Below are 13,121 nucleotides of genomic sequence, written 5' to 3'. Positions count from 1 at the left end.
GAAAATCCACACAGTTTCAAAAATCACAGTCTAAAGCAGGTTCGATAGGATGGGTAAGTAGAGAACTCAAAATGTCACAGTACTTAAAAAAGAATATTTCCAAATAATATGAATAGCTGAAACTTTCCAATAAAAGCCCAAAACAAGCAAATAAAGACCAGATTACTGGTTCATCCATGACGGCTGACTATAAACAAGTTCATGAGCATCTAACTAATAACACACTAATCAAATAACACAGAAATCAAACAAGCATGCTCGGTCTAGCATCATTTTCCCAAATCATTATTTGGAAGTGGACGGCTTGGATTGTGCGTTCTGATTGAGGGATCAGCTGAAGTGATCCTATCCTGGCATGGATTACTGAGCAGCTAATTCTAAACAATGCTACACTGAGATCCACTTGTGATCCATAACCATCCCTACCTCTCCAGGGTAGGTGCCACCCCTCAGCTTTAGGATGCTATCATTTTCACCACATTTTCTCTAGGATTAGTGGTTTTGCAGAGGGTATTTGTTTTGCCAGCGCATGAATAGGGTTTATGGTGTCTGTGTCTTCAGTTTTTTTCCCTTGAGGTTGGGGGACTATCACCCCTTTTTATGGTAATAGGTAAGACATCCCCTCTATAAGTCTCAATTAACTCAATCCCTCAAAGTTTTGACCTCTACCCTCTTTGCCAGAAACACACTCAGACACGCACACACAAACACCAACAACAAATATATGTTTTTCTCCTGGAATTGATCAAATCCCTAAACTCATCTCTGTTTCTCAGAATTACATATTTATAAATTCTTTTGATGAAAGCAATCCCTTCGTGGCCTTTAAATGGCTTGGATGAAGCTCACCTTTGCCTCATTTAGTATTCGCGGATCTATGAATATGTAAATTAGCCCTGCATCAACCTATTTGCCTTCGGCTTGACTACATTATCAAACAGTTAATAATGTAAATAAACGTTGGGTCCCGGTCACCAGCTCTGACCTAGCTAGATTGAAATGATAAATAACCTGATGTGCTGTTAGGTAGAAACATCTGGTACACCATATAAAGTCTCTGAATAAAGCCATCTAGTTCCTCATAAGTAATATCGTACTATATGTACAGTATATGTAGGCCTATGATACCCCTCCCTCCTGACAGACAAGTTTAAAGGATTGGTTTCCTAGGTTTGTGACATATGAAATCCAGGCTGTCTGATTCCATGTTTTTGAGTTTTTGAGCCATTGGGACACTGCAGTTCCAAAACAGAAATACTCAGCCATGGCGTTGACTGCTTATTTGGTTCATGATATGTTGTGTATCATATAAAAAACACCATATGGACATGTATGATTTTAGTTTTTTGTATATGCATTTTTTTTTACTTATTCTCAATTGCTACAAATGCTTACTGAATGAACAAGGTGTACACAAAAGGTTAAATACATCTGTGACATCTTTAAAATCAAGTAAGTAGTCCTTCTACATTTGAGCATCCTTTGATACATCCTTGGTGTGGGGGCCTTTAACCCCCAAATCAGTTTCAGGACAGAATGCAACTCAGAAAAAGAGTGAGAATCAGAGCGTGTCCAGCATGGCGCTACAAGAGACAGAAGAATATGATCATTTAAAGGACCTCCAGGTGGTACGAGTCAAACAATTACAGCAATCACCAGGTGGCTCCTGTCAATTCTGTGAAAGCAGGGGAACAGATGGAGCATTAGCCGAGTGCTGTGCCCGTGAGCAAGAGGTGGAGGAGGCAATGGACTGCTAGCCTCGAAGTGATTACCTGACGGTGATGGTGCTAACGGATTACGTGCTTACAGAGACCCCCACTGGCACTCATAATGCATACTGTGGGGATTTCAGTCAAGGTCAATTCAATAACGTACATATCACTGCTGGAAAACTAAATCATTGGGACGTGATAATGAAGAAAAAAACAGCCAAACTCCTATGGAAGGTGTAATATAATATCCTGTAGCATAAGGAGCGTAGTGCAGTCTGCATGGCACAGAGTAAATGCTAAGTCCTCTGGGATGAAACGTCTCAGCTGTGCCATTCAGACGGAGATAGTTTTTCATGGTCATGTCTGTGTTGAACTGCTAGTGCGTTTATATATGTGTGTGTGTGTGTGTGTTTGTGTGTGTGTTTGAGTTATGTGCTAAACAAGCAGATGGATAATTAGTTTCACAGCACAGACCGCCTGGAATTTCTGCAGTGAATTTCCCTCAGGGTTGACAAATATGCATCCCTGTGCCATGCACACATTAATCAATATCATCATCACTCATCACAGATCCGTTATACCCACATCAACCGTGGCCATAAATTTCATTTCTATGGAATACGGTAACAGTAATGTCATTGATTTGCTACCCCAGCAGGTTTTGAAAAGTTATCTCTCATACAAAATGGGTTCATGACTGCTAAATTATTTGCAGGCAAGCTATCAGACGTGGCGATATTTACCTGAATATAGTATGGAGGACTGAGGTGAAGCCTGGCTGGATTTGTCTGCTGTAGGGAGGTTAGGTTCTGTTGTGCTACACACTTGGGATTCACCTGGCCTGCTGAAGGCAGACAGGAGGTGTGGGTAGTCTTGGGGATGAACACTTCCATTCGGTTTCCAGGCAGAGGGCATCTCTTGTCCCCTGAGCTGTCGTTGCTTCCTGTGTACCCGTGAATGGAGGACCAGCTGGTGGTATGTCCTGAAGACTCGGCCGCAGTCTGGGCACTCGCTGGGTCTCCCCGTCCAGCGGGCATAATTAACTTCAAGGCCAGAGCTGTGATAAGACAGCACTCCCCTGAAGCCTGTGTTGCGGCTGCTTTTGTCGGGACTGGGGCTTCCATTCACTATCTGATTGTTTACAGAGTCTTTTGCTTGGCAGCGCAACACATTTAGCTTTTCTGCATATGAATATAACCCTAGTGCTTGTTCCTCTCCCTGTGTACTGCCAATGTCCATGTTGTGTGGAGGTTGTGTGTGTGAGGAATTCTCTGCTGCTTTGTCAGTGGCTAAAAGCTGCATTCCCTCTGCCGTTACACTGTGGTACTGTCCAGCCACTGGCAACAGCAGCTTCTCCAGCACCTTTTTGCTGTTAAGTTCAATCCCAGCCTCTGCAAGAACCTTCTGCCTCTCAGATAAAACCGCTAGGAGAACCTCGTTGTGCAGCCTAGAGATGAACTGGGACTGTAGTTTGCTGGGGATCTCTTGGCTGATGCTGTTGTTTGTGGCATGCATTCGACCATGGCCCAGCTGGGTTCCTCTCACAGCCAGTTTATTGATGTGCACCTTCATATGGTTCTTCAGGAACCAGGACTCCTTGAAGCGGCGGCCACAGACGCCACAGCCGTGCTCATATGAGTCCTTGTGCTTCCTCATGTGACCCTTGAGGAACCAGGACTGCTTGAACACCTGTCCGCACACCTCACACTTGAAGGGTGCATTGGGCCTCTGCTCCTTGCTAGGATCCTTTTGTACCACTTGGGGGGATGCAGAGGTGACGTGGACCTTCCCCACGTGCTGAAGCAGGTCTTGCTCCAAGGCAGCGGCGAACTCACAGAGGGTGCACTTGTAAGGCTTGTGCAGGATCCGGATGTGCCGGTCCAGCTCCTCCTTCTTCCGGAACTTGCCCTTGCAAAACCCACAGCGAAAGCTCTGCTGCTGGATTAGGTTGTGTGGCTGTTCCTGGACTGGCATAGCTAATTCTGAACTGGGCTGTGATAGGCCATCGCAGGGCACTCGCAGAGAATTCTGGGAGATGTAGTTTGAGTCAGTGCTGGGTGGGCTTGTACTGTTTGCTTGCTTCTCTCTGATGATAGCGAGTTGCTCTAGCTCATGGAGAAGATGGCTCTCTTCCCCACTGCGGCCTAAGCTCTTAGCCTGGATAGCCAGCCTGTGAGTGCGCAGGTGGATCTTTAAGTTTCCTTTTTGTGCTGCCCGGTGGTCACAATATGGGCATTTGAAGGGCTTCTCTCCAGTGTGGGTGCGCATGTGTAAGGACAGGATACTGTTGAACCGGAAGCGCTTCCCACATAAAGGGCAAGGGTACTTCCTGTTTCTCAGGGAGTCATCGCAATCTTGGCTTCTTCCTGAAGTCATTTGATGTTGTCCGTCTCCCAAGTTGTGTTGTGACTCGAGCTTCCTGCCAAAGGTCTCCGATGTCTTTGTACCCACATTGTCAGAACTCAAGTGATTGGCAAAAAGTGCCATCTGGATGTTGATTGGCTGACTTGTCTGAGGTGAACAAGTTTTCCCATCCAATGGTGAACCTCTCTTTTCCTCTGTGAGCGATGGCCTATTATATGTGCTAGGGTGGAGTTGGCTGGCCAGGATGGTGAACGGGTCCGTCTTTATGATTGCAGGAGGGTTTCCACTGACTGATGAAATGGAAACAGTTTGGTTCATTGGGGAAGTCTCAACAATGTACATGCCCAACTCCTCCATCCTGAAAAGAAAGGCAATGGGACAGCAAACATCAGAGTATTAATATCAAGAAATGACTCTGCCCACTGTCTCCTCAGCCCCATCACCTCAAAGTCAAGCATGTAATAAGAGGTAAGTGATTCAAATCAGAGGAGGATATAGTCTGATTTTAAACCCATCTATTTATATATCTATCACAGTGTTTACATTTGTGTACCACAGAATCAGAGACACAAGTATTCAGAGACAAAGCTTCAAACAATGAAGGACATTAAATCACTCTATATTACTCAAGGTTCGAGCTTTGAAAAAAAAAAAATCCCTGCTGTCGCCTCATGGGTGGAGACTTCCTAAAACGTTGTCACACTGCATTCAATGACAAACCAGTCCCCAAAAATCTTACTGGCCCTTTGTGACTTTTCAGTGGTTTATCCTTTGTGCAGGTGTGTGTGACACAGGGCATGCCACAGAATCATATCTGCCTCTTTGCTCGTGCAGTACAGCAATGATTCTGTGTTAATCAGCACTAGACCACCTGCCTCTCTCACAGCCATACCCCTCCACTCTCACTATGATTATGATGAGGCCATGAAATCACCCGTATTCATGCAGCTGGAGGCTTCTAAACTTTATAATGACAGAGAGCGAGAGAGAGAGAGAGGGAGAGAGAGAGGGAGAGAGAGAGAGAGAGAGAGAGAGAAAGAGAGGGAGAGAGAGAGAGAGAGAGAGAGAGAGAGAGAGAGAGAGAGAGAGAGGAGAAACAGAGACAGTGATAAAGATTGAGAGTGAAGAGTAGAAACAGAGGATACGAAGAATGTGTGAAAGTGTCAAGAGAATGCTGGCAAAAGAATGTGGTAGACATAATATGAAACAGTCCAGAAAGGGAAAGCAACACCAGCAAAATAAAAATAAAGAGATGTACTTTTTACCAGCAAATGTAAAGGGATATATTTGCGATAAATACTCTATTGACAATTTAACAATTTAGACAGCAAAGATGGGTTTGAAGAACATTATGGTGTAGCACTGCAGTTTGCCTCTGCTTGACACCTGCTGTGGGTAAACAGGTGACCTAGTACTCGCTGGAATACAGGCCCATCCACTCACACACACATCGGCATGCAAAGACAAACCCAATATCCTCATTCTTCTCCCTATTTGGAAACCTCTTGAAGTTGTTTTCTTTTCTTTTCCTTTATCATACAAAGAGCTTTGATCATAATTATCTTAAGGTCTTACACCCTGAACTGCTTTGGGTTTGAAGTATAAAGCACATATCAGGCCAGAAATATGAGATGAACTAAACTAACAGGAAAGAGAGATACAGAAAGGGTGGAGGAGGGAGAGTGAAAAGGAGGAGAAAGAGGGGGAGTGTATAAATGGATTATTATCTCATGGGTCCTGATAAAAGCAGAAAAGGGTCACTGCGTTCCTCTATTAAACTTCTAAGTATAGCTGTAGTTCTCTGGACAGGGGTCAGTCTCTATAGTGTAGTCTACAGTCTCTACCTGCCTTCTATCATACTTCTCTACTGTCATTTAGAGGGAAGGAGACACAGACTGCAACCAGACAGAGTACAAAACTCTGCATCTGTTTCACATAGTATATGCATATGCAACTACAATACTTTTTTGTACATTAGGACATCTTGTTACTACATATTCTAGAACTTATGGTTAGGCTTAGGGTTAGTTACATACTGTAGATATTGATTGTATGTAGGAGCACTGTAATAAGAACACTAAAAAAATATGGTACCAAATGTTTTCAGCAAATTTGCCACACAATAACTAACTTCTGTAGTCAAGTCCTCTTTCTTCAAGCCTTGCCCTCAGATCAGATTCAGACACCACTTTGTCTCTGTTGAACACTACAGAGATCCTACTCTGTCAGTGTACATGGACTTCACCTACATTAACATTATGTAGCCATATTAGTTAGCCTTGGTAAATCAGGCAGCTGTTCCCTCAAAGCCTGTGTTCGTTCTCGGTGTGATCCGGTGGTACAGCAGTGGGTGAGAGTAATCCTCTGTCAAAGGCAGGTGTGCCCCAATTTAATCCTCCCCAGTCGACTCCCTGATGACTTTGAGAGCAGCAGCACATCTCATTTGAGAGCTGCGGCATCTCAATCATGGGCTGATTCTGCCCCCGTGCTTTGAGCTGCTTGTCAGCCGAATGCTCTGAACAGTACAGCCAGGGACCTTCCTCATTTAATTTAAATGTCAGCGCCACTTCAAGTTTTATAAAATGATTATTATTAGCATGCTTTGATGATTACCAGACTATTTTATTTTGTTCTACACATGTGCACGCAATGGTGTCACCTAATTCATATAGTTTTGTAAACGGAAGGCTGATACTGTTTTTCAGATTTTTGACTGATTTTTGACTTGTCCTGGTACGTCACCAAGGGTAGTGGAGTTAAATAACTTGATTGATTTCTGAAGACACATGAAAAACACTAAGTGATTTCACAGAAAAAAAAAAGCTGAATCCATTCCCAGAGTGAGCTTCTACCCGGGTTGTGTACATGTTAGCATTTATGTGTTTTAGCAGTTGTGCTAAATGCACTGTAAGCCCACACTCTGGCCTAGATGAGGTAAAGTGAGCCTCTACCCGGGTTTGTGTATGTGTTGCAAACCCACACTCTTGTCTAGATGGGGAATGATATGCATTATCACCTCACGTGCTGACAAATGTGACAGATTTAAGTGACTATCAGTGAGAAATTGAGAAATATGACTTAGGCATCACTAATTTGTTTCCCCTTCTCTCCATCCAATCAGCTCATTATGGAGCTTTGATTAGATTCTGCTCCTCTTGTCAGCATAGGCATATCACTGCAGGAAACTCACCAACTCCCGTCTCACACATGGAAACCCAATTACACCACCACCAGATTGATTCATCTGCCTTTGTTTCAGTGTCCTCCGTTTCTCTCACTCTCATTCTTTCTCTCCTTCCTTCTTTCTCTCTCTAGCTAATATTATTTCCATCTGGTGTAAAAGCCCTTTTAAATATTCTTTAGATATCATATCCACTTTAAATCCACTGTCTGTTGTGATGTATTGCTTTCAACCAGATGTTTATTGTCACAAGTCGAGATTAAGTATGTTCTCCTCCTCTCAGGCGAAGGGTTTTATCCAAGCATCTCTTTGTATGATTATAATCCCTGCTCTGAGAGACCACACACAAACTGTACAAACCCACCACTCAGTACTGTTTCTCTCTGATCACAGAGTTTTATCTATTATCCGTGACTGTCTTCAACAAAGAAGCCTTACATTCAGGGCAAAATAGCCGAATAAACAAAGTGTTACGTTACAAGATCATCTGGATTCCTGCCTCCACCTTGGGGCCCGAGATGTATCGACATTACTGTGTGTATATCAGGAAATGAATGGACCAAAAAAATCACAAATGAGTAGACCTTATGTTTACTCAACACTCATGATGAATGTGCACAGCCACAAATTTCCGCTGTTCCCATATCATCTCTGAGTTAAACCCATCCTCTCTTTATGAAGGTCAGTAGTTAGGAAAAATTAAACCAACTGGAAGGCTGCTTTAATATTTTTTATGTCATGTAACCAACGTTCTAAGCATGTCAGAGCAAACTCTCCTGGAACAGTGGGTACAATGATGAGCTGCCCCCCCCCCCCCCCCCCCCCCAAAAAAAAAACAAATGCACAGTTGCTTTCCAAAACACACAGCAGGTTTGGTATAACATGACAGTGTTTAAATATTACATTTGAATGACAACAAAACAAGGTAGAAAGATTCATAGAAAGGTTCATCACTGCAGTGTTATCTATTCAGCCTGAGGTCATCAACATTTCACCAAAGCAAGGTACCAAGGAAGGAATTAGAAGATTGTTCCTTAAATAAGTCTTCTTTGCTCGCTTGTACAAACAAGTCTATTGTTGTTATCTGACCAAACCAGTTTTATACATTTAGAAACATCTATGAGAAATATGCTGGTATATCTACCTGTGTTCCCTTGGAATAGCTGTTTTAGGAATGCAGTAGGCTTACACCATGGGACTAAGAGACGGGGTGATACATAGCCATTGACACTAATCTATATATGGAATCTATTAAAGTACAGTGGCATGTGTCATTGTGCTTCAGGCAGAGTGGGGACTCAGTCATTCTCCTCTGCTAATTTTCTTATATCTTTCTCTACAATCTCAGTTGCTATGGTCATCAAACGTGATGTCATGACACCAATGGAAAATATTCAGTGTGGGTTGGATGATTTGTAGAGACAGAAAGACTATTTAGACTTCTATAAGTCTATAGACTTTGCGGGGCGACAGTGGTACAGGAGGTAGAGAAGTCGTTTAGTAATCAGAAGGTTGCTAGTCAAAGCGTCCTTAGCAAGACACTGAACCCCGAATTGCTCCTAAGTGTAAATGTTAATTGTCTATACATCCTTGTAAGTCGCTTTGGATAAAAGTGTCTGCTATGACTAAATGTAAAATGAGGCTACGCTCTGTGACTTTATAAGCGGAAACATACATAATTGTGTGCAGGGTTGACAATTAACATCGAAAGAAACATAAATCAGAATTTTGTATTTAGAGATTCCCTTACTTGCACAAAAACCTAGGCAACCAGCTTGCCAAGAGTAATTATTTCCATTCTACACATACTTATGATTTGACTTTGAGGCCTAACACAGAGAAAACAAAGCAATTGTCGTCACATGAGAAAGGTCAAACAAGTTGGTTTGATAATGTGTTTACTGTTGTGACCTTGCACAGATTAACTGAATCAAATAGTATCTTAAGCAGATCAGATGATTTGTATTGTTTGAATTTGTTTTACAAATAAATCCTTTCTGATGTCTCTTTTTAAACACTGTACTACTTTGAGGAGGTATTCCTGGTAGCATCCTAACCTGCAAAGCAATTAATAGCTTGTTTAGCATTCATTAAGGACCTTTTAGCAGTCCTCTAGACCTATGTGCAAATGACTCCGGAAGGAGTCCTACTCTGGAATGAAACTATTTGGTAGAACAGGCTGTACCCAGAGCCAAAAGAACAGGAGCCCTCTAGAACAGGACTGGCATAGCTCTGATACTACCTCACCAAAGACTCTCTGAGGAGCTATTCGCTGAAATGCCATTATCAGGTTGGGGCGAAAGGTTCACAGGTTCACAGAAATACAGAGTAATTACTGGCACAGGTGCAGATGCTTGGTCACACAGGCACACACACACACACACACACACACACACACACACACACACACACACACACACACACACACACACACACACACACACACACACACAAACACAAACACAAACACACACACCCCCCCCCACACACACACACACACACTGGGACGGAGAGTTGCTTATCGTTTCCTCACCTGGCTCTAAATCCGCTTATTGGGGTACTCCATGAATGAAAACACAGAACACAGAAAGAATGTGTAAGTACAGAAGTAGCCTACTTGCTTTACCATTGTGCCAAAATCACTTAACCTGAGTAATTACACATCTCTGTTTGTGACACATCACTGAAAACGACAAGCTATCTTCACATTACATGTGTTTTGAGGTTGTTGCAACATCTGTTCACACACAAGTGTCCTTTTGTGCTCTGACTTAAGTGAAAGGAAAAGGCACCGAGAGAGCCCAGACGTCCCAAGGGGACTCCACTCCAACTCCACTCCTTCTGTACATCCCACGTGGAAACAGTGAAACAGTGGATGAGAGTGGGCCCGTATAAACACAACACAAAAAAATAAAAAAACTATTTTTTTCCCCACAAAAGCAAAATTCTAGAATGGCCGAAGAGAGAGACTGTGACTGTCACACAAGATACCTATTTCATGTCAGTAAACAGAACAGCTTATTCTGCCACATTCTGGAAGGATAGCTATTCCTTATATCCAGCTGATGGCAACATGTCTAACACAACTGATGCCAGCTCAATGTGCATTAAGATGATCATAGAAAGGAACCGCTGTGTTGGCAAAAGAAAATTTGTTGTTCAGATGTCTACGTGTGGATTTAACCCAAAATAAAAGACAAAGTAGTTCAAATCTGTTTGGATTTCAACTGTTTCTGTTTACTAGCTATGTTATGTTGCCAGAAAATAACAAAGCCTCTAGATCCACTCGAATTGTTTGTAATTCTGAAGGAACAGCGGGAGAATGATGTTCCCCTCTATTCTTATGCCCTCCCACCGCTTTGCCACCTGCTTTAAAAATGTTTTTTTTTTATATATATATTCATGATGCAGACTGGCAGGCCCTGGTTGACATAGGAAGTAGGCCCACATAGTTTTGGTGTAACCCATTTGTAGCCCATTCCTTGTTTATGTGTGCGACAAGTGAGCTACCATTTCTGGTATAAGCTGATACTCATATACCCAGACACTCTGTACAAATACTAGGTGTAGGGACCAATAGCCTACCATGATAGGAATACAATTGAAAAAAGTTTTTCTACCATGTCAGGTAGCAACCAAACTGCATGCCAGAATAGAGAATTCTCTCAGACTAAAAACCAACTGCCTGAACAATGAGCTATCTTACCTACTGTTCAATTACCCGAACGTGTTATTTCCGACAAATAAAAACACAGAGTTGTCAAAACATTGTCAGCAAAAGCCTTCGATCAAGCATGAATTAGGACAAAACAGTTAACTATTATTGAAAATTGTGCTAAAATTTGAATCCATTTAATTTTTTTCTTCTTCAAAATTCCTAAGTTGCTTAACTGTCCACATGTGGGCACCATGCAACAAAGGAGTAAATAGTAGGCTATAAATTCACAGTTTACAGTAAGGAATGTCATGTTATTGTAAATTGTAAATGTGTCTGAGTATGCATGAGTCAAGTTGGAATTATATGGAATACTGTGTTATTCCGTATGATCATTGTTGTTATTTGTTTGTTTAATTATAATATGACATTTTTAAAAATCATGTTTGAAATAAATAATGGATATAATAGCAGATTACACAAACAAGACTTATAGAGTCCACTATTGCATGATGTCCATACGCATGGGATATTGGTTTGGTATAGAGACTACATTTTACTTACAATTTACAAAACACTCTGTGCTTTTTTTAATTTATTGTTTTTACCTGAGTTGACCTTTTTGAATAGAAGAATAGATTTTGACAGATATGTCTGACTGAAGCATTTCTTGTATGACTACCACAGTCCGCCATCTTGGATTGAGTGTCAGCAATCAAATCATTATACTTACAAGTAACTGTTTTGTATTGCTATAGATCTACTGATTCTGCCCCTAAGTCCTTTGGAGATCATAAAAAACTAAAACAAAACAGAGTTAAAATATATATGTGGACACCATGCATAAAAGGTTTAGAGAGCACAGAGTCAGATTTGAATACCAGCAATTTTTCTTAAAAGCGCCATCGTAATTAGTATGCGGACTTTATGAAAACCAAGGACAACAATGCGCAACAACCAATCCTGCAAGCAGTCATGGAGAGAAAGAAAGGTATGCCTAATGACACCCCTAAAGATCATCCATTATCTAGCAGATCGCACTGCTTTAGACAACCAACCCCTGTATAATGAAAAGTACTCTTAACTAGGATTTCATTTAGTATCATTAAATTGATAAGAAGACGCTGATCGGACAGATTGTACTTTTCATAGTTGTTAACAATTAGCCCAAGTTTCTGTACCCAAAACGTGTGACGTTTATGGCGATATAGCATGTCATTTCTGTTTAATGACTATTATGTGATAGTTGAATCATGGTTTTTGGCTTTTAGCTTGCTTTTGTCCTTGTCTCAGGTTAAAAAATAATAGTTCAAACTAAATAGTTTACTTATTTAGGCTACCATACCTTCACAGCTTTCTTAATATTGCAATGTACTCAACTCAGATTGATACGATTATTGAATGTTATTATTTTTTTTATATTCTACACCTATCAACATATCTGTTTTTGTTGAACAGCATTGACTGAGGATATACAATACCTGCAACCAACAGGATGTTATACTTTCTTTTACAACTACAAAGGACACCTAACCTAATCCCATACATAATATTGGCTAGTGCGTAATTCAGATATTGTGCATGCATTTCTTTCGTCAAAATAGCAAGATGCTGTATACAATGAGCATACTGCGTTCTCTATTATACAGATCCATATCCACCTAACATCATTTCATAAAAATCCCCATTCCTATACATTTCATATCTATTCAAATTGATCGTCTCTAAGGAAGTCTGTTTCTGCTCCTTTAAACTTCGTCAGAACTTGAAAAAAGACTGGTCCGTGTCGTCCAAGACTCACCTTGCGAATGAAATTTAAAGTGATGCTCCTGACAAAACATTTCACAATTTCAAGTTTTCATTTGGTGTATTCTCTAAATCCCGGCTGAAGATCTCCGACGCCAGACACCGGCCTCTTTCACGGACTGTATGATGTTCAACTTCTGGCCGTTCTTGCGAGGAGCACGGGAGGCGTTTCGCAAAACGATGAATTAGCTAATGTGTATCATTTTCTGTCATTCTCAAATATTACCATCTCCAAACTCCCTCATGTGGTCTTTAAAATGTACTGCAGCGTAATTAACAAAAGTGAACTGACAAGAATGAGATTACAATTAAGCATTAACTAGGTCTAGGAGAGCCAAAAAACAAACCATGCACCATTCTGTAAGATATCTCGGAAGATATTGTTCAACCGTTTTTGTGACCG

This window comes from Sprattus sprattus, assembly GCF_963457725.1.
Source record: "Sprattus sprattus genome assembly, chromosome: 7".
NCBI classification, from domain to species: Eukaryota; Metazoa; Chordata; class Actinopteri; order Clupeiformes; family Clupeidae; genus Sprattus; species Sprattus sprattus.
Note: the sequence above shows the minus strand (reverse complement) of the source record.